Raw genomic sequence first — 21,448 nt, 5'->3', positions numbered from 1 at the left:
CAAGGTCGATAGCTTTGGCAAAGAACATACCCAAGGGCTGATGAATCTGAGTTGATTGTGACTGACTGACATTTCAGATGTAACTGGGTGTAGCTCTGAATGACCTTGAGTTTATGAGACACAGTGATCTCACCAGCCATAGGGAAGGTCAGGTCGTTGGTGATCTTATCCTGAGCAGCAAGAGAGAGAACTCTCAAAGCCTGCTCACACACTGCCTCTTGGCGGACGCCCAGTTAGAAATTCTGGGCCAGTACACTCAGTAGTAGCAAGCCTCTGGTGGGCTGAATACCATCACCGTCTTGCTTTGTAGAGCTCTCTGAACTTCAGTTTGTTCCTCTCTGTTGTCCTCCTGCTCCTCTTTCATCTGCAGAGGGGGTGCAAATCCACTTAGCCATGGGTTTGAAGTATAAAATATTGCGGAATGGAGTTGGGCTGCTGATCAAAGGAACAAAGTGCATTGGATAATGCTGATATATGAACTTGATTCTTCTGGAAGTACATTTTCTTGCTTTAATTTTGGAAATAACAAGGAATAATAAGGCCAATAAAACACTGGAGGGGGACTTAAGTGACAAGAATGAACACATAGTTACATTGGAAGGAAACCTGGCTCCAAGCTTTTCATCTCCAGGTTTGAAAAAAGCTTTTTGAACACCTGTGAACATTTTTTTTTCTATGTGGACAGCACATCGGCAGCAGATTTCTGGTAATCAGAGAAACTGATGTCCTTCAGAGATGTTAATGAGCTTTATTATGTTTTATTTCACCTACCTTCAATTTTAATATCTTAAGTCCTGGATTGCAAGGTGAACCATACTGCAAAACAGGGGAGAGACTGAACTTCACATCACCCATGCAGTTACAGTTCTAATTGGTCCATCAGGTCAAATGTTCAATTACATAACTTACAGTATATCCAGATCTGAAACACAAAACATTGCAGATGGCATAAATCTGAAATGAAAACATCAAGCACTGGGAATGGCAGCAAGTCAGGCAGAACCTCCAGAGAGAGAAGCAACCCTGACGAAAGGCCAATGACCTTATCTCTATATGACTTGTCTCTCCATTTAAAAGCTAGGCTATTTAAATACAAATAGCAGCATAGTTAGTATAGATTATTATTGTAACTTCCCTGATGACAGGTCAATGACCTTATCTCCATGAAATTTGTCTCTCTATTTAAAAGCTGGACTAAAATACAAATAGCAGCACAGTCAGTATCACAGTATATATTGTAACTTCAAAATACTAAACTAATTCAAAGGAAGACATAGGAGACTATGTCTTACTTTAAGTGAAGTGCACATGTATCACATGGTAGTGTGATGATGTTTGTAATTCACATGTTTATACATATATAACCTGTAATGAATTATTGAAACAAACAAGAATGCTTCATCAATTTCCAAGATTACTCAAATATTACTGAAATATTAAATACACAAAATTCCTTCCTAAGTAGCTATAAACTCCAACTCAATAGAGAATGCATCTCAACTATATACACAGTATACTACATCATACAACTATTATATACAGATATCCACAGCACAGTAAATTATAAATTCAGACGCAATCGCCTTCCTACTCTTGTGGAATAATGCCTTTCCTGACCAGAGGGTTCAGTCTACTTGCAGATAAGACTTGTGATTGTGAAACAATCTCAAGTTCTGGGACCTCCTTTGTGGTGGTTGTAAGAGTTAACCCTGAGTCTGCAGGAAGTGGTTCTGACAGCTCAGGACACCTTTCTTCGCCTTTTCTTGTCTTTTCTCTCTGCATCTATTTTGACCCTTGCTTCTCTCCCAGTCCCAGCTTCTTTCTCTCTTGCTCCTGCTCTTTTTCTTCTTTCTAGGATGTATATCTTGATCTTAGGAATGTTCAATTAGTTCACAAGACTATTTTCTTATTAATCCTTCTATTGCTCCCTTCATGATCAGATCTCTCCTCTTGGTTTCCACATCAGCAAAATTATTTGATGATTCCTCTGTTTTCAATTCTCCATTGACTCTTTTCTTTTTGGGCTTCGGTCTTTGCATCTACTTTTACAAGGAGTTATTTATCTCCCACTTGAAGTTCCTGCAATAACCTTAATGCATGCAGAGTAGATTCTTCTTCTTTATACTCACAACTTTCCTGAAGGTCCTTGAACTCCCTTGCAGCTTAAAACCAAGCCACATTTCACAAATAACTGCCTGATTGACTTATCAGAAGCTTTCTCAGATATGTTGCCTACAGACCAGTGCTTTTATCAGTTTCATGCTTTCTTTGAGCGGCATGGTCCTTCCTTGACCCCCTCTTCCTTTGGATTCCAATTATGAAGCCTAAACCATTCTGCAGTCTATAATGGTTTTGATTCTAAGTGTTCCTGCATTTCTTTCATGATATTGGCAAAGCTCATTTCTGCTGGATTGGTTGGAGCAGTCAAGCTTCACAACAAACTATATGTCTTTAAATGCATTGCACTCAGCAAAATTGGTACTCATTTCTCAGTGGCTATTTCATTTGCTTTATACGACTGCTCAGTATATGCAATCCAGTTATTTGTTGTGTAATCAAATGTGTCCATCTTTCCGATGTAGCCAGCCATTTTCGCTCTTTTATTTATCACCCAGTACTCACTCCTTATGAGCCTGTGAACTCTTCCATTTACTGATTTTTTTAAAAACTATGCTGGGCTGTGTATTTCACGTGCCATTCCTCACTGTGCTTTTTTTTAGTTTGAACGTCTCTCTACCCTTCAACTGGTCAGTAGTCATCTTGGGTTTGTTTTACATCACCACTGTTATAATTTGTAACTTCAAAACATTAAACTAATTCAAAGGAAGACACGGGTTTCCGAAATGTGGGTCTAACTTCACGTTTTACTTTAAGCAAGGTGTACATGTATCACATGATAGTGTGATGAGGTATGAAATTCATGTGTGTGTGTATGTATATATATATATAAAATCTGTAATGGATTATTGAAACAAACATGAATGCTTAATCAAAAATTACAATATTACTGAAATAGTAAATACACCTCAGTTAGGGTAAACATACAGCTTGAGTAGTGGCGCACGAGGAAGAGTTTCAGATTCATGGGGCATTAGAACTAGTTCTTGGGGAGGTGGGATCTGTACAAACTAGATGATCAATGCCTGGACAGGACCAGGGTCAATATCATAAGAACATTAGGACATAAGTCAGAGAGTCAGAATTAGGCCATTCAGTCCATCGAGTCTACTCCACCATTCTATCATGGCTGATCCTGGAACCCAAGCAACCCCATACACTTGTTTTCTCACCATAACCTTAGATGTCCTTACTAGTCATAAAACTATCAGTTTTTGCTTTAAATGGCCTTGACCTCCACAGATATCCGAGGCAGAGCATCCCACAGACTCACTACTCTCAGGCTAAAACTTTTCCTCCTTACCTCTGTTCTAATCGGTTACCCATAATTTCTGAGGCTGTGCTCTCTAGTTTGGACAACTCTACCACAGTAAACATCCTCTCTACATCCACCTTATCTAGTTCTCCCAAAATTCAATGGGTTTCAATAAGATCACCAAGTATTCTGCTAAATTCCTGAGAGTACAGGCCAAAGCTGCCAAACAGTCCTCATATGTTAACCTCTTCATTCCCGGAATCATCCTCGCAAGCCTCTTCTGGACTCCCCACATTGCATTTGCCTTCTTTACCACAGACTCAACCTGTAAATTAACCAGTAGTCACTGGCAGCCAACCAGAAAAGATCCCTGTTATTCCCACTCAATATTGTCAGCCATTCCTCTGTCCATGCCAGTATTTTTCCTGCAATGCTATGGGATTTTATCTTGTTAAGCAGCTGCATGTGTGGCACCTTATCAAATGCCTTCTGAAAATCCAAATAAATGACATCCACAGACTCTCCATTGACCAGCCTGCTTGTTACTTCCTCAAAGAACTCTAAAAGATTTGTCAAGTAAGATTTCTCTTTACAGATATCATGCCGACTTTGACTTAATTTATTATTGGTCTCCAGTACACTGAAACCTCATCCTTAATGATGGACTCTAACACTTCCCTAATCGCTGAAATTTGGCTAACAGGCCTATAATTCCCTTTCTTTTGCCTTCCAACCTTCTTAAAGAGTGGAGTAATATTTGGAATCTTCCAGTCCTCCTGGACCATGCCAGTATCAATTGATTCTTGAAAGGTCACAGCCAGTGCATCTGCTATCTTTTCTTCTCAGAATTTTGGGATGTAGTCCATTTGGTCCAGGTGACTTATCCACCTAAAGACTTTTCAGTTTACCTAGCACCTTTTCCTTTGTAATAGCAGTGGCACTCACTCCTGCTCCCTTACACTCACGGACCTCTGGCACACTGCTAGTGACTTCCACAGTGAATAATGATGCAAAGTACCCATTAAGTTCATCTTCCATTTCTTTGTCCCCCATCACTACCTCACCAGCATCATTTTCCAGTAGTCCAACATCAACTCATCCCTCCCTTTTACTCTTGACATGAATGAAAAGAACTTTTTAGTATCCTGCTTTATATTATTGGCCAGTTTGCCCTCATATTTAATCTTTTCTTTCTTATCGATTTTTAGTTGCATTCTTTTGGATTTTAAAAGCTTCCCAATCATCTAACTTCTCATTCACTTTCGCTACCTTATATGCCCTTTCCTTGGGTTTTATGCAGTCCTTAACTTCCCTTGTCAGCCACAGTTGCCTACCCCTCCCATTTGAGAACTTCTTCCTCCGTGGGACATATCTATCCTGCGCCTTGTGAACTATTCCCAGAAACTTCAGCCATCTCTGCTCTGCCGTTGCCCCTGCCAGTATCCTCCTTCAATCCACCTGGGCAAGCTCCTCTCATGCCTCTGTAATTCCTTTTATTCCATTGTGATACAGATACATGTGAGTTATGCTTCTCCCTCTCAAATTGCAGTATGAATTCAATCATATTATGATCGCTGCCTCCTAAGGGTTCCTTTTTCATTAAGGTCACTTATAAGATCTAGGTTATTACACAACACCCAATCTAAGAGTCTTTCCCCAAGTAGGTTCCTCTAAAAAAACATCTGATAGGCATTCAACAACTACCCTCTCTTGCAATCTGACACCAACCTGATTCTCCCAATCCCCTTGCATATTGAAGTCCTCCATTACAATTGTGACATTACCCTTATTTCCAGCTCCCTCTGCAATCTCAATCCCATATCTTGGATACTATTTGGAAGCCTATGTATGATTCCTACAATGTTTATTTTTACCTTTGCAGTTTCTTAACTCCACCCACAAAGATTCAACGTTCTCTGACCCTACAGCACCCCTTTCTAAAGATGTAATTACATCTCTAACCAATGCAGCCACACCACCACCTCTGCCTTCCTGCCTGTCCTTTCGATACAAAGTATATCCTTTGATATTAAGTTCCCAACTATGACCTTCTTTTAACCACGACTCTGTGATACCCACAACGTCATACCGACCAATCTCTAATTGCCCCACGAGTTCGTCCACCTTATTCCGAATGCTACGTGCAGTTAAGTACAGCACCTTCAATCCTGCATTCTTTGCCCTTTTGAATTTTGCCTCTGTGGTACAATTTAACTCTTTTCGCAGTCTGCATTTATTCCCTTCCTTACATTTCATGTTACACCCATTGTTTTCATGTAAATCTGCTGGCTCATCCTCAGCTCTATCATAATTAGTTCCCATCCCCCCTGCTATATCAGTCTAAACCGCTTCCAGTAGCTTTAGCAAACCTGCCCGCAAGGCCGTTGTCCCACTCGGATTCAAGTGTAACCTATCCCTTGTGTACAGGTCACACTTGTCCCAGAAGAGGTCCCAATGATCCAGATTTCTTAATCCCTCTCCCCGTTCCAATTCTTCAGCCATGCCACTTCATTCTCAGATTCAGATTCTTCACTGTTGCGTGGCACTGGCAGAAATCTGCGGCTCTTGAGGAAATATGGTCTGCCTCAGGAATTGCTGCTGCAGTTCTACACTGCAGTCATTGAGTCTGTCCTGTGCACCTCCATCACTGTGTGGTTTGGAGCCGCCACCAAGCAGGATAGAACCAGACTACAGCGCACAGTGAGGACTGCCGAGCGCATCATTGGAGCCTCCCTGCCCTCTATTGTGGACCTGTTCTCTTCCAGGTTGAAGAAGAGGGCGGGGAACATCATAAAGGACTCCTTCCATCCTGCGCACGGACTGTTTGAACTGCTTCCGTCTGGTAGGCGCTTTAGATCCCTCCAGACTAAGACTAATAGGCACTGGAGAAGTTTTTTCCCTACTGCGGTCACTTTGCTGAACAGTTAACTGCTAATTAACTGTCGGCTAACTATTACTTGGATTGCACTACCTGTATGTATAATCTATATTTTCATTTATATTTATCATTATTATTGTTGTGAGCAGAGAGACAACATCTGCCGGAAGTAAATTCCTTGTATGTGCACAGGTACTTGGCGATTAAAGTCTGATTCTGATTCTGATTCTGACTGCTTCCCTTGATGTCCTTCCTTCCTAACCCCACCCCCCACCCATGCCTGCATTCTGTTTTCAGGACCTCCTCCCTTTTTCTACCTCTGTCGTTGGTACCAATATATACCACAACTTCTGGCTGCTCACCCTCCCTTTTCACTATATTGTGGGCATGTTCAGAATTATCATGGATCCTGGCACCTGGGAGGCAAGCTCTATCCGTATTTCTTTTTTGCATCCACAGAAATGCCTATCTGTCCCCCTAACTATAGAGTCCCCCATTATTGCTGCCTCCTCTACAGGTCCTTACCCTTTTGAGTTACAGGGTCAGACTCAGTGCAAGAGGCCTGGCCACTTTTGCTTCTCCCAGGTGGGTCCTATTTTGTTGGGGAGGGTTTAAACTATTATGGGATGGGGATGGAAATCCCAGTGGAAAGAAGGGAAAACAATGGAAAACCAAAGTAAAAGTTAGAAAAGTGAAAAGCCAAAGTTGAATATGGAAAGTCGAGTACAAAGGAGAGACAAGTTACTAGATTGCATGAGGACAGTAAGTGCAAGGGCACTTTATCTGAATTCCTGTAGTATTCAAAGCAAGGTCAGAGATCTTGTTGAGTGAAGCAGTCTAAAGAGTTAGTGGCCATTACAGAAATGTGATTGAATAGTGGAGATGATTGGAAATGAAATATCCAAGGGTTTCAGGTAATATAGAAGGATAAGCAGAAAGGTAAGAGAGATTTGGCAGTGCTCTTGATTAAGGATGAGATCAGGGTGATAGTGAGAGATGATAAAAGATCTAAGCAACAAAATGTTGAGTCAATCTAGATAGAGATTAGGAATAGAAAAGGCAAAGTCACTGGTGGGAGTTGTCAATATGCAGCCAAATAATAATATTGCAGTTGAAATAAGCTAAGAAATATCCAATGCATGTAAGAATGGAATGGCAGTCATCATGGGGGACTTTAACTTGCACATAGATTGGCTGGATTAAGTTGTTCACGACAGTCTTGAGGAGAACTTCTTGAGTGCATCCATGATAACTTTCTTGATCACATGTTGGTAAACCAACAAGGGAAAATGGTAAACATATCCCCTGTTTCCCTCTATTCCTGTTTACCTCTTCTCACTTGCCTATTTCTTCCAATGGGTCCCCGCCTCCTTTTCATTCTCCAATGGTCCACTCTACTCTCCTATCAGATTCCTTCTACTCCAGCCCTTGAACTTTTTCACCCACCTGCCTTCACCTATCACCTTCCAACTGGTCTCCTTCAACCCCAACCCACCTTTTCACTATGGAATTTTCCCCCTTCCTTCTCAGTCCCGAAGAAAATTCTCGTTCCAAAACATCAACTATTTATTCATTTCCATAAATGGTGCTTGACCTGCTGAGTTCCTCCGTCATTTATGTCTGCATTGCAAAGGAAAATGCTATCTTAGATATGGTCCTGTGCAAAAATTTAATGATCTTGTAGGTTGGGATCCTGTTGGAAAGAATAATCCGAGTATGATTGAAAATCTTATGCAAAGGGAGGGTGCAATATTTTGATCTAAAACCAGTGTCTTATGCCTAAACAAAGGAAACCACAATGAGATGAAGGAGGAGCTGGTGAGAGTAGATTGGAGCACAGACTATATGTTGGAGCAGTTGCAAAACTGTTTCAAAGAGATTTTTTTCACAGTGCTCGACCAAAGTAAATTCCAATTAAAAGTATGAACAGTAAGGGTGGGGAGATCCAGTCTTGGATACTTAGGAAATGAAAGTATCAAACAAAATGTTCATGCCTACAAAGTCACCAAGAGTAGCGAGTAATGGGAAGACTGGGAAAACTTTAAAAAGCAACAAAAAAAACATTAAGCAAGCAATAAGGAAAGTGAAGATAGATTATGAAAGCAAACTAGCAGAAATTATAAAAACATAGTAAAAGATTTTATAATTATATAAAGCAAAACAAAATGTAATTGAAGTGAATGTAGGTCCCTTGGAAGAACCTTACTGGGGTTCTTTCAGAAAATAATTGTGTGAAATCTATGGAGAAGAACAGATGAATGTTGTATAAAAGACTTATCTATAAGATATTGATGCAGGTAGCTGGGGATAATATATTACGGTGCTCAACACCGAATTGCATTATCCTCAGTAGAGGACTGATTAACCAACAGAAGACAGAGTTGGGATAAATGGGCGATGCTTTGTTTGCTAGTCAGTGGTGAGCAGACTGCCGCAGGGGTCAGTGCTGGGCCCACAATTGATCGCAATATACAGTATATTTAGAGGAGTGGACCAAGTGTAGTGTATCTAAGTTTGCTGATGATACTAAACTGGGTGGAAAAGCAAACTGTGCAGAGATGCGGAGATTCTACAGAGAGATATAAATAGGTTAGGTGAATGGGTAAGGGTCTGGCAGTTGGAGTAAAACATTGGTAAATGCAAGGTCATTCACTTTGGAACGACAAATAGAGGATATGGTTATTAATTAAATGGTGAAAGATTGCAGCACGCTGTTGTGCAGAGGGATTTAGGAGTGCTTGTGCATGAATCACAGAAGGTTGACTTTTAGGTGCATTTATCAAGAAGGTGAATGGAATGTTGGCCTTCATTACTACAGGGATTGAATTTAAGAGCAAGAAGGTTATGTTGGAACTGTTCAGGGTACTGGTGAGGTTGGACCCGGAGAATTGTGTGCAGTTATGGCCTCCTTAATTGAGGAAAGATATACTGGCTTTAGAGGCAATGCAGAGGAGTATTACTAGGTTGATTTTGGAGATGATGGGTTTAGCACATGAGGAGACACTATATTTATTGGAATGCAGAAGAATGCAAGGGGCTCTTATAGAAACATACAAAATTATGAAAGAGGTACATAAGAGAGAGTCAGAAAAGATGTTCCCGCTGGCAGGTGAGACTAGAAATAGGTGACATAGCCTCAAGATTTAGGGGAATAGATGTAGGACAAAGATGAGATGGAAATGTAGTGTACCTATGGACATCTCTGCCCAGGGAAGCAGTAGAGACTACATCATGAAATATATTTAAGTCTCAGTTAGACAGAATTTTTCAGAATAGGGGAATTAAGAGTTATGGGGAAAAGGCAGATAGCTGGAGCTGAGTCTATGGCCAGATCAGGCATGGTCTTATTGAATGGTGTGGGCTTGAAGGGCAAGATGGGCTACTCCTGCTCCTATTTTTTATGTTTTTATGTTCTTATTTAATGTGTAAGTCCTCCCGTGGATTATTTCCCCAAAAGGTAACACTTTGCACTTATATCTTATAGATAAGTCTTTATACGACATCCATCTGTTCTCCTCCATAGATTTCACACATTATATTATAAGTCCTGATGAAGGGTCTCAGCCCAAAACGTCGACAGTGCTTCTCCGTATAGATGCTGCCTGGCCTGCTGTGTTCCACCAGCATTTTGTGTGTGTTGTTTGAATTTCCAGCATCTGCAGATTTCTTCGTGTTTACACTTTGCACTTGTCCAAGTTAAAATCCATCCGTCACTCCTTGGCTCAATTTTCTGATTATAACCATATATAACAATTACAGCATGGAAACAGGCCACCTTGGCCCTTCTAGTCCGTGCCAAACGCTTACTCTCACCTAGTCCCACCTACTCGCACTCAGCCCATAACCCTCCACTCCTTTCCTGTCCATATACCTTTCCAATTTTTTTTTTAAATGACATCAAACCTGCCTCTACCACTTCTACTGGAAGCTTGTTTCACACAGCTACCACTCTCTGAGTGAAGAAGTTCCCCCTCATGTTACCCTTAAACTTTTGCCCCTTAACTCTCAACTCATTTTCTCTTGTTTGAATCTCCTCTACTCTCAATGGAAAAAGCCTATCCACGTCAACTCTCTCGATCCCCCTCATAATTTTAAATACCTCTATCAAGTCCCCCCTCAACCTTCTACACTCTAAAGAATAAAGTCCTAACTTATTCAACCTTTCCCTGTAACTTAGGTGCTGAAACCCAGGTAACATTCTTGTAAATCTCCTCTGTACTCTATTTTGTTGACATCTTTCCTACAATTTGGTGACCAGAACTGTACACAATACTCCAAATTTGGCCTCACCAATGCCTTGTACAATTTTAACATTACATCCCAATTCCTATACTCATGCTCTGATTTATAAAGGCCAGTATACCAAAAGCTTTCTTCACCAACCTATCCACATGGGATTCCACCTTCAGGGAACTATGCACCATTATTCCTAGATCACTCTGTTCTGTTTTTTGTAATTTTTTTTTAATTGAAGTTCATCATCAAACAAACATTTCCATAAGATGTATTTCAGACATTGTACATATATATCATATAATCATATATGTCACAAATCTCCACATAGTGTTTATCTGAGGTATACACTTATAGAAAAGAGTGGAAAGAAAAAACAAGCAAAAGGAAAAAACCATGTACAAGCTGAGAGATAACTTTTTTTTACAACATATTCATTGATTTGTGAGAATAAAATCAGGTCTATGAGGCATTATGTAGTTAAACCATTTTCCCCAGTATGAATCAAATTGTTCCGACTTATGATTAACAGATGCTGTTATCTTCTCCATTTTGTAAATGTCCATTGTAATTTCCATCCATACATTTAAAGTTGGGCTCTCCTGTGATAACAATTTCCTAGTAAGAGTCTTTTTACCAGCCACCAACAGTATATTCATTAAATATTTTTTTCAACCATTTCAACCATTTTTTTGAGATTTGTGACATATATGATTATATGATAAATATATGTACAATGTCTGAAATACATCTTATGGAAATGTTTGTTTGATGATGAACTTCAATAAAACCATCTTTTCAACCATTCTTGAGGTATATATCCAAAATATATGGTCTTACTCTCTAAGGGTATTTCACATTTAAATATGTCTTGTAGGGCATTGTGTATCCCCCTCCAATAGTCTTTGATAACAGGGCAGTCCCAAAAAATATGATAATGATTTGCATTTTGATTTCCACAATTTCTCCAGCAATCAGGGAGGTTACTATCATAATGGGATTTCTGAGAGGGTGTAATAAAATATCTTATCAAGTTTTTACATCCAAACTCCCTCCATTTCTGTGAACTGGTACACTTCCATTGATATCTCTGTATTGTTGTCCATTCTTCCTCAGATATAATTATCCCTCCTTCCTTCTCCCATTTTGTTTTAATGTATGAAGTCGAATGTGTTTTAAGATTTGACAACCCGTTATACATACTTGAAATGATTCTACTACCATTATCTGAATTATATGCTTTTCTAAAGAGCTCTATCAAGCATGTACTTGCCTTGGTTACATTTGTAAGCATCTTATTAACATATTGTCACATCTGTAAATACTGATAAAAATCTTGTTTTTCTAATGTGTTTCTCTTTAAGCATTTCAAAACTGAACAGTGTTCCTTCTTTCATTATGTTGCAAAGAACTGTTATTCCTTTAGCTGTCCAGTCCTTAAATCTAGCATCCAGTTTATTTGGTGTAAAATCCGAGTCATATGCACACTATTAAGAATTGCAATATCTCCCTCTAGATTATATTCTTTTATAGTAGTTTTCCATATTTTAAGAGTCAATTTCACCCATGGGTTATCAGTAGTATTTATGTACCTTTGCAGGTTGCTATCAGCCAAAATTGCTTGTATGGGGATGGGAAGTACCCGCTCCTCAATGTTTTCCCATTGAGCGTCATATGATGGGTTGCACCAACATATCACAGCTGTCAACTCTGCTTCAAAATAATAATCTCTGTGAAGGTAGGCCCCACCCCCCCCTTTTCCTTTGCTAATTGAAAAGTTTTGAGACGAACTCTAGACCTTTTACCTTGCCAAATATACCTTGACAACATCTTGTTCCATTCATTGAACTGATTTTGATTAATCTCTATTGGTAGGGTCTGAAAGAGATATAACAGTCTGGGCAGTATATTCATTTTAATAGACTCAATCCTTGAACTGAGACTAAAAAAAAAGGAATCAGGTTCCATCTTGCCATATCTTCCTTAATTTTTTATATAAAGGCTGATAATTGCATTTTGATAATTTTGCCAAACCTTTTGGCATAATAATGCCCAAATATTTGAAAGACTCTGTTTACCATGCCCAAGGATATCTACTTTCAATTTCTCTTGGTGGGCTATAGTCATATAAAAGTAATTGGGTTTTATCTATGTTGTAGATCACTTTGTTCTACTGCATTCCCCAATGCCCTATCATTTACCATGTATGTCCTATTTTGATTAGTCCTACCAAAATGTAGCACCATTATCAACATTATCAACATTAAATTCCATCTGCCATCTTTCAGTCCACTCTTCTAACTGGCCTAAATCTCTCTGCAAGCTTTGAAAACCTACTTTATTATCCACAACGCCACCTATCTTAGTATCATCTGCATACTTACTAATGCAATTAATGTATGCAGATCATTAATGTACATGACAAATAACATTGAACCCAATACAGATCCCTGAGGCACACCACTAGTCACCGGCCTCCAACCTGACAAATAGTTATCCACCACTACTCTCTGGCATCTCCCATCCAGCCACTGTTGAATCCATTTTACAACTTCAATATTAATACCTAATGATTGAACCTTCCTAACTAACCTTCTGTGTGGAACCTTGTCAAAGGCCTTACTGAAGTCCATATAGACAACATCCACTGCTATAACTATAACAAAACCTATCCTGCACTCATTTTACAAACTCCAAACCATCCAGCCTTTTTACAGAACGGGCTTCCCAGTCTATGTGTGGAAAATTAAAATCTCCCACAATCACGACCCTGTGCTTACTACAAATGTCTGCTATCTCCTTTCAAGTTTGCTCCTCCAATTCTCGTTCCCCATTAGATGGTCTATAATACACCCCTATAAGTGTTACTACACCTTTCCCATCAGAAACATCCCAGAACCTGGCACCTGGGTCTCCTGATTGCATCCACAGAATCGCCTATCTGACCTCCTAACTATCGAGTCCCCTATCACTACTGCCTTCCTCTTCCTTTCCCTACCCTTCTGAGCTATAGCGCCAGACCCTGTGCCGGAGGCACAGCCACTGTTGCTTCCCCCAGGTAGGCTGTTCCCCCCCCCCCCAACAGTACTCAAACAGGAGTACTTATCATCAAGGTGTACAGCCACTGGGGTACTCTCTAGTAGCTGACTCTTCCCCTTCCCCTTCCCCCTCCTAACCGTGATACACCTGTCTGCCTCCCATGGCCGCGGAGTGACCACCTGCCTGTAACTCCTCTCTATCAACTCCTCACTCTCCCTGACTAGACGAAGGTCATTGAGCTGCAGCTCCAGTTCCCTAACACGGTCCCTTATGAGCTGCAGCTCGGCGCACCTGGCGCAGATGTAGCTGTTCGGGAGGCTCCAACACCGAGAACAACAAGCTGCCCTCACACTCATAATTCCCCCTTTCCTCAAGTAACAGGGAAAACTGAAACCTAAACCTACCTTGCCTCGCCCGTTTCCGCCTAAGCCCGTTGAGCCAAAGCCCTCAAGCCTTCACTCTGCTCCCGACTCACTCTGCTGCCCACTGTAGAAGGCTGTGTTCTTTTTAAATCTTCTGCGCTTCACTGCCCAACATCACACGCCTGCGCAGTCCCGCCTCTCTAACTCTGCTGAGATGAAGACAAAATCAAAATGGCTCCCGCCACACTCCTGTTTTGATTCTCAGACTTCCTTCTCCAAATTCAAGATTAATTCATCTAGATTCTGCTGTAATCTTTGATAAGCTTCTTCATTGCCCTCTCCAACACCGTTACTAACCATGCCACCTTCATTTTCATCTGAATCTTTAATAGAGATGAAACACTACAGCGGATCTCCGAAGCAGCTCCTTGGCCTTAGGCCTCTGACCTGAAAAACAAGCCCCACTGCCTCTTCACTAGCCCACTACCTTCTGCTAATTTTTGCATGAAGCAAAAGAACAAACTGCGACAATCAAGCAATCATTAGTTAGATGCACTGCATTGGGTCAGGGTGATCAAATACACTGCGTCAAGTGCAGAGGGGCACTTGTGTCACACTGGGGATAGCTGGGGTTGGTAGCAGCAGTGGATGGGGGATAGAGTGGTACTGAAAAACTGGAAAGAGATTGATAGGTGATGTTAAAGTTGAATGGATGTGAGCTTGAGTGCGGATGGGAAGAGGAAATAGGTGGAGTTAAAACTTCAGATTTTGAGTGGCAGGTGAACCAGCAAATGTGTTCACTCTTTATAACTGCTTTAGTTCATACAGGTGCTTTCCATATTTCACTATTGTTTTCTGCAATCTGTCGAAGAATCTGACATGTGGACCTGTCTTCCCTGTTTCTCTCATGCTGTAGTCCACATCTAGTCTGAAGACACACTGAGGTTAGAGATGAGACTGTAGAAGCTGGAACCTGACGCAACAAGCTATCTGCTGGGGGAATTCAACTGGCTGAGCAATGTCTGTGGGGGGTAATGACATTAACTACATTCTTTAAAGTTTAGTTGGAACCAAAATGATTTTATTTTGACCCTGTAACAGGATTTCGATCAAAAATGTGGAAAATTCCTTTCCTCCATAGATGCTGCTGGCACGATGAGTCCCTCCAAGACTGATTTTATTCATTACCAGTAACTTTGCTTTCATCGAGAATGCTGAAGAGGTGCAGGTAAGCTAACTGGCTATTGTAAATTTCCTTTGGTCTTGCTGGGTAGCAGGAGAATCACAGCTGTAATGATGGATGGGCAGATAAGGAGAACAGGATAAGGAAAATAAAGTGGGGGTGGGAATGAGATTGATGAAAACGCATTAAATGCTGGCATATACTTAATGAGTGGACTGGACACCTTCTGTGCCACGTGAAAATATCGTTTGAAAGTGTCCCATAGGTTAATGTTCAAGGTTATATTAGAAAGAATGGGGGAGAAAAAGCATTGTTATGCCATTTACTCTTTAGAATAATTCCAGGTGGTTCTTGACTATGCTAATGTTTTAATTTTTATTTATTTTGAGATACAGCATGGTAACAGACCCTTTTGTGCAGTCAACTCACATTACATCCATGTACCCAATTAATCAACTAAACTGTACGTCGTTGGGCTGTGGGAGCAAACTGGAGAACCCGAAGGGAACCCACATGGTCACAGGGAGAATGTATAAACTCCTTACAGACAACGTAGGAGTTGAACCCAGGTCACTGGCACTGTAATGGCATCATGCTATCTGCTATGCTGCTGTGCTGCCCCAAATTTAATTTTTTTTTCAAGGAAGATTTATTTTGGTAGTATATGCATATTGGTTTGTGCCTCATAGAAAAAGCTATCATATGTTACTGTTAATTTAAGGCATATGGTGTTGCTGTGATCTGAGGAAGCTGTGTCATGTGGTTAACTTAATGACATTGTAGATACAATACATTAGCCTAGTTTACAGAGTTAACTGCTAGAATAGTAATGTTTCCTCGATGGACAAATTGAAGGAAGTTTATATTATATTCCACACTAGGACCACAGCAAGAACCTAATTGCCAAACCATATTCACTATAGATGGATTGAATAGATGCAATGATTTCAATTTCTATCCTGTTCTGTGGCAGAAACCTTTCAGTGCATACCCTTTCCAATCAAATGGAGGTACTCTACAGTAAATAGTGCCATTTTCACCCAAAAGAAAAGTGTCAAATGTCACCAGAACAATTGAGTGGCAGCTGATGAAAGTAGGGAATGAGAAATCACCTATGATAAAAAATATTAACGTGCTTGGTAAAGCAATATCAGCCAGGAAAAGCAAAAAAAAATCTGCTGAGGGATATGTAGGTTCAGAAATGGAGCACATCTGTTTTCTCAGTAATCATTAACACGTTTGAATTTGCTCCGACTGTCTCTCGACTGCTGGATCTGTCACCATACTCTACCTTATCCCTATTCAAAAATAATCTTGTTGTTAGATCATGGTAAGAGGGTAAAACAGAATTAGGTCATGCCCCTAAAAAGGGAGCAATTCAACAGTGTGGAAGCAATAGCAACTAATTTACATGGAAGCTGAATGCAGGGGTGTAAGAGGTTGAACGTATCTATATGCTAAAAGAATTGGTGAGATAAGAATGCCTGTTCTTAATGAGAGATGATAATGGCAGACACTGTTTCAATTTATCCTAAAGACTCCAGATTAACACAAATCTCTGAGTGTCTTTATTACTGCCAAGAGTTTGAGGGAATTGCAACAGAGGGTGGAAATGCTAAGCAGTCTGGGACCATCTGTCACCTCCATGGAGGTGAAAATGTGCATGATTGAGTGACACCTGCTTGTCAAGTGCAGCCTGCTGGGAAATTGTTGCTCGATTCAGAGAGCCCTGAACTACAATACCCGCATGTGAATCAGACGCATGGGCCACTCTTATGCCACCCTTATCTCAAATATTCATAAAATAGAAAGGCAGTTATTTGCTGCTGCACTTATAGTCATAACAATATTAGATGACAGCTCTGTAAATGACTGCTATTTATGCACAAAGAATCCTGTGGTTAAAAAGGGCAGGAATAATGGCACACAAGCACAAGGCAACACAAACAGGCTGGTTCAATTTGTAGTTAGAGTTTGTTTATTTCTTTATTTTAATTCCCTCTTTTAAACTGGTTAAGCATTGGGCATTCTGCCATGGATCCGTGGCATCTGGATTTACATATTCTGCCTATTTCAGTGCAGATTTTTTTTTCCCAGTGTCATACATTAGCATTTAAACTTTTGTTGCTTGAATATATTCAGCAGAGCACAGAATCTTCTCTTTGTTAATATAGAGTCAAACTAAATTCAAATTGTCTACAAAGAGAGAGATAAAGGAAGCAATTAAATTAATTAAGACTTGTAATTTCAGACAATTGTGCTATCCAGAGTTTTGCATCATGCTTCTGTTCCACTATTGATTGTGAATAAACAAAATAAAGAAATAGATTTAGGTCCAGACTGCTGGGCTCTGCTGAGATCAGATTTATGAATTATTCTCATGGCAGTGTGGCATGACTCCTGTTTTGTTTTGTAATCATTCAAGCAATCTGTCTAGGTGTTTAATACATAAAGACCAGGAGCTTAAAGCCAGCAAATTTAAATCTGTAATTTGTAGATGTAATATTAAAATGTTTAAAAATGCTTATGGCAAGAACTTACTCCCAGTCTTAGTAGCTTTGCAATCAGAATTCATCATATGAGAATTTCAAGCATAAGATCCTTTCATTTTTGCTCCAACCTTTGTCAGGAGAAAAATCAATAAATAATTTGCATTTTTTAATCAATATTTAATGTCACGGCTTATGATCTACATTCTTGCTATGGCACTCTGTTGTTAGGAAAAACGTGACAAAGACTAACAAGCCATCAAGCACTCAAGTGCCAGGGGTTTGTCCCTGGTTAAGAACATTATGAAGGTTACAGAGTCCACTCCAATGAAATAACCTGCAGCTGGCTATCTGAGGATGGGGGGATAGACAAGGGAGCATGGCCATGAATTTTAATGAATAGCAGAAACAAATGAGTCAGAGATGCACACAATTAGTGGGATGGTGGAATATGTGTTGTGTCTAAATGAGGGACATGATCAGCTCTTGACTCTCAGCATGGTACGAGTTCATTCTCCAAAGACCTTAATGAGGGTGGTACATTGCTCCAGTGCAGTGTTCAGAACAGGCTGATGGCACAATAGGGAAAAGGAGCTGGTTAAACAAGCACTTGTGATCCAAATAATTTTCCAAGTATTTGCAAGCAAGGAATGGCAGTTCTTCAGTGTGCTGTTTTATTTTACTTTAATACAGAGCATGCAGTGCCTAGTTGGTTGTTACAATAGAGGAAAAAATATTTCATAATCTAGTTACTTGTTCAAACCTTTTTGATATTTTTCTGAATTTCATTTAACTCGTATATTGGAAACCCAATTTATACATTTGTGCTAATGGCAAGATTCTATTTCATTAATGCAAATAATATGCAGCCATTAATAGCAAATGGATACTTCAAATATCTGCTAAATAATCACAGCTATATCAAAGATAAGCTGCAATTAATGCTTTCAACTTTAATAATGTGTATTCTATATAAATTTAACTTATCATACAGGGAGAAAAAACTGGAAATTATGGAATTTGATTGTACAATTTTAAGAAGAAGGTGCATACCATACTAGATATCATATCTATTTGTTCTCTGTGTTGTATGTGTTATTTTGAATTGATATAAACCTAAGCCAATTTGCAATATGTTTCCTATTGATGCTGACACATCATTTGGAACTAGATATTGTTGGAAGACACTATTATACTTGCAATGTTCTGATGAATCTATAACCCAAGGTTTAGGTTCAAGTAGTTAAGGCTGCTATTGTACTTCAAAAAAGTTCTCAGACCAATACCTGTATATTGTGGTCACAGCACGGCTAATCTTCAGTATCTTGTCAGGTCACACACAGGTCACTAACAAAGAAATCCTCTTGCTTAGAAACAAAAGCGTGTTTCTCAGGATGCTAGCTTTTTTAATGTTGGCAGAGTATGGTCAGAAATGGCAGCTTTCTCCCAGCATTAAAAAAGATGGAAAATAATCTTCAAACGCCCCAGCAGGTGCAGTAGACTGCCTGAGTGCTTTTAAAGTGTGGCTTCACACTGAGCTGGAGTTATGTCATTTCTATTATCAACTCACATTGCTCACTTTAATGAGCACTGGAGATTGTGGCTGATCCGGCCAAACTGCCGTATTTTGGCTTGCACGAACATGTTAGTGGCATATGACTACACCCTGGGATCCCGGACATTCTCACATGTAGAAAATCTTTTCCACATTAGGCCATTTTTCTACTTCTGAGAATCTTCAGGCACGTACTTGAGCTCACATGCTGCTGTCCTCTGCATGTATGTGGGTGGAATATCTTTGAGTCCATCATTTAAATAGAGAAACCATTAATTTATTTTTCTGTTATGACAAATGCATTCACAATATGAAAATGTTTCTTCATAGGAAAATAAAGGGAAATAATATTTTACCTTTTAACATACCTTTTAATATTACCAAACCTTAATAGTTTGTTCTTAATCTATCTTTAGAAAACCTAAATTCCCCAGTTCTTTATTTCCCAATTTAATGTGTTTCATACTTTTTTTGTCAAAACATTGTTTTTCTGCAAAATTTCATTTGCACTTGTGCAATATAAGACCCTCAAATGACTCTAGCAACTATAAATGTTTGATAAGTGACACAGTAGCAGAAAATAGGTCAGTAAGCATCAGATCTAATCCAGTGCATTTAGAAACCAAAAGTAAATTATGAGAATTTTAGGAATGATGATCAATGTTAGCTCATATTGAAGTGGTGAGTAATTATAAATACCCCTAATTTTCTCAGGGATCTCTGTTCGTATCAGTTCCCTGTTATTTCTGCAATAGTTTTGTGCAGGCTTTCAAAGGGAGGGAATCCCACCTTCTCCATTTGTGACAAATCACGTCAGGAACAGCCTTGGGAGTAAAGCCAGAGACAGGAAGTTCCTGCTTTTCCAGTTCAGTCACAACCTAATGTAATAATGGAGGCTGGCTCGCCTAGGGAAATCACAGCAACATGGCTCCAGGTGGAAATTAATTTATTGCTGATTGTGTTATATTTGATAAGTGTGATCTCCTTTCCAGACATGTGGAAGTATGCAAAGGAACTTAAGCTTGCCACCTTTAGATGGAAAAGTAGGCACCCCTGGTTATGGAGTGAATGAGATTTTGCATGTTCATTCTGATAGATCATACATAATTTTTCGATGAGTATTTTTGATACATTCCATGTCCTGATTGAGTATCCCGGGTTCTTGCAAAAAGGGTCTTTTTGTTTTGAGGAAGCCTAAAATGACCTCCAAACCTCACACTCAAACCCCAAACAATTGTCTATGTGGTGCCACATCTTTTATGGTATATATGTTTGTTACTTATTTAGAAGCAAGCCTTCTTTTGTTGAGACTGATAGTGTAAGTGTCAGAACGGTAGTGTATCGATCTTGAAGAACCGTATGTGCTAATATTTGTGAGTATAACAAAATCTAATTTAAAATAACATCCATAAAAAATTGCCTAAACACATGCTTTTTGAATAAAATACCTTTTTTTCCAACAGGCCGCCAGCATTGGTCTGATTGATGAATGACAGCACACATGAGAACCAGCTCTAAAATTGAAAAGAAATCCTATTTTATTATTAGAAACAAATCTAGCGAGCAGAAAGCATATGTTGTGCTTCGGACCTCACGCTGCTAGTCAGAGAGATCAGGTCTCACACTAATCAGTAACTTCAAACAATACCCAGCAACCACCTGGGACAGAGACTTTACATTAGTCCTGACTTAAAGCCCTCTGATGTCAGTAGACAGCCCAGAGGCACTGGCCGACAAATTGTCACAAAGGAGGAAGGGAACAGCAGCAATCAATGACTTTCACATTAAATCTCAAATATATTTTCAAAACAACTGCATAATGAGCTCATCATTTGGTGACTCTTAAAATGTTTCATTCAATGTTTCAGGATGTTAAAAAGTTTTATCCCTGACTTGGGATGCTTGAAAGATAAAACAGAATGCAGAAGGGCTTCTATTACTTCACTTTAAAATCAGAAACATTTCTTTAGAGCTAATGACGAGCTCTTGCAATGCTAATACGTGGTTTTGTCTGGGAAATTGTTCCCTGACCAATGGCAACATATTGATTCTTGACGGTAAATGAAACTAAATTTGCAATGCTTATTATTATTGACATGAAATATAAAAAAGATTTTGCAAGTAACAGGTTTGCCAATTATGTAGCTTATAATGGCCAAAGCTAATTGCATAATTTTAATTATTATGTGATTTAATCATTGATAAATGTACAATAAATTAAAGAACAATGAACAAAATCATTTTGCTAAAATCACTCACCCTTGTATAAATGTTATGAATTATATTATAAATACATTAACATGTCAATTGCTGCTGTTTTAAGAGGCTTGCTTATT

The sequence above is a fragment of the Hypanus sabinus genome, chromosome 2, assembly GCF_030144855.1.
Source record: "Hypanus sabinus isolate sHypSab1 chromosome 2, sHypSab1.hap1, whole genome shotgun sequence".
In the NCBI taxonomy this organism is placed as follows: domain Eukaryota; kingdom Metazoa; phylum Chordata; class Chondrichthyes; order Myliobatiformes; family Dasyatidae; genus Hypanus; species Hypanus sabinus.
The sequence above is the reverse complement of the archived record's forward strand: the minus strand, read 5'-3'. Positions refer to the sequence as shown.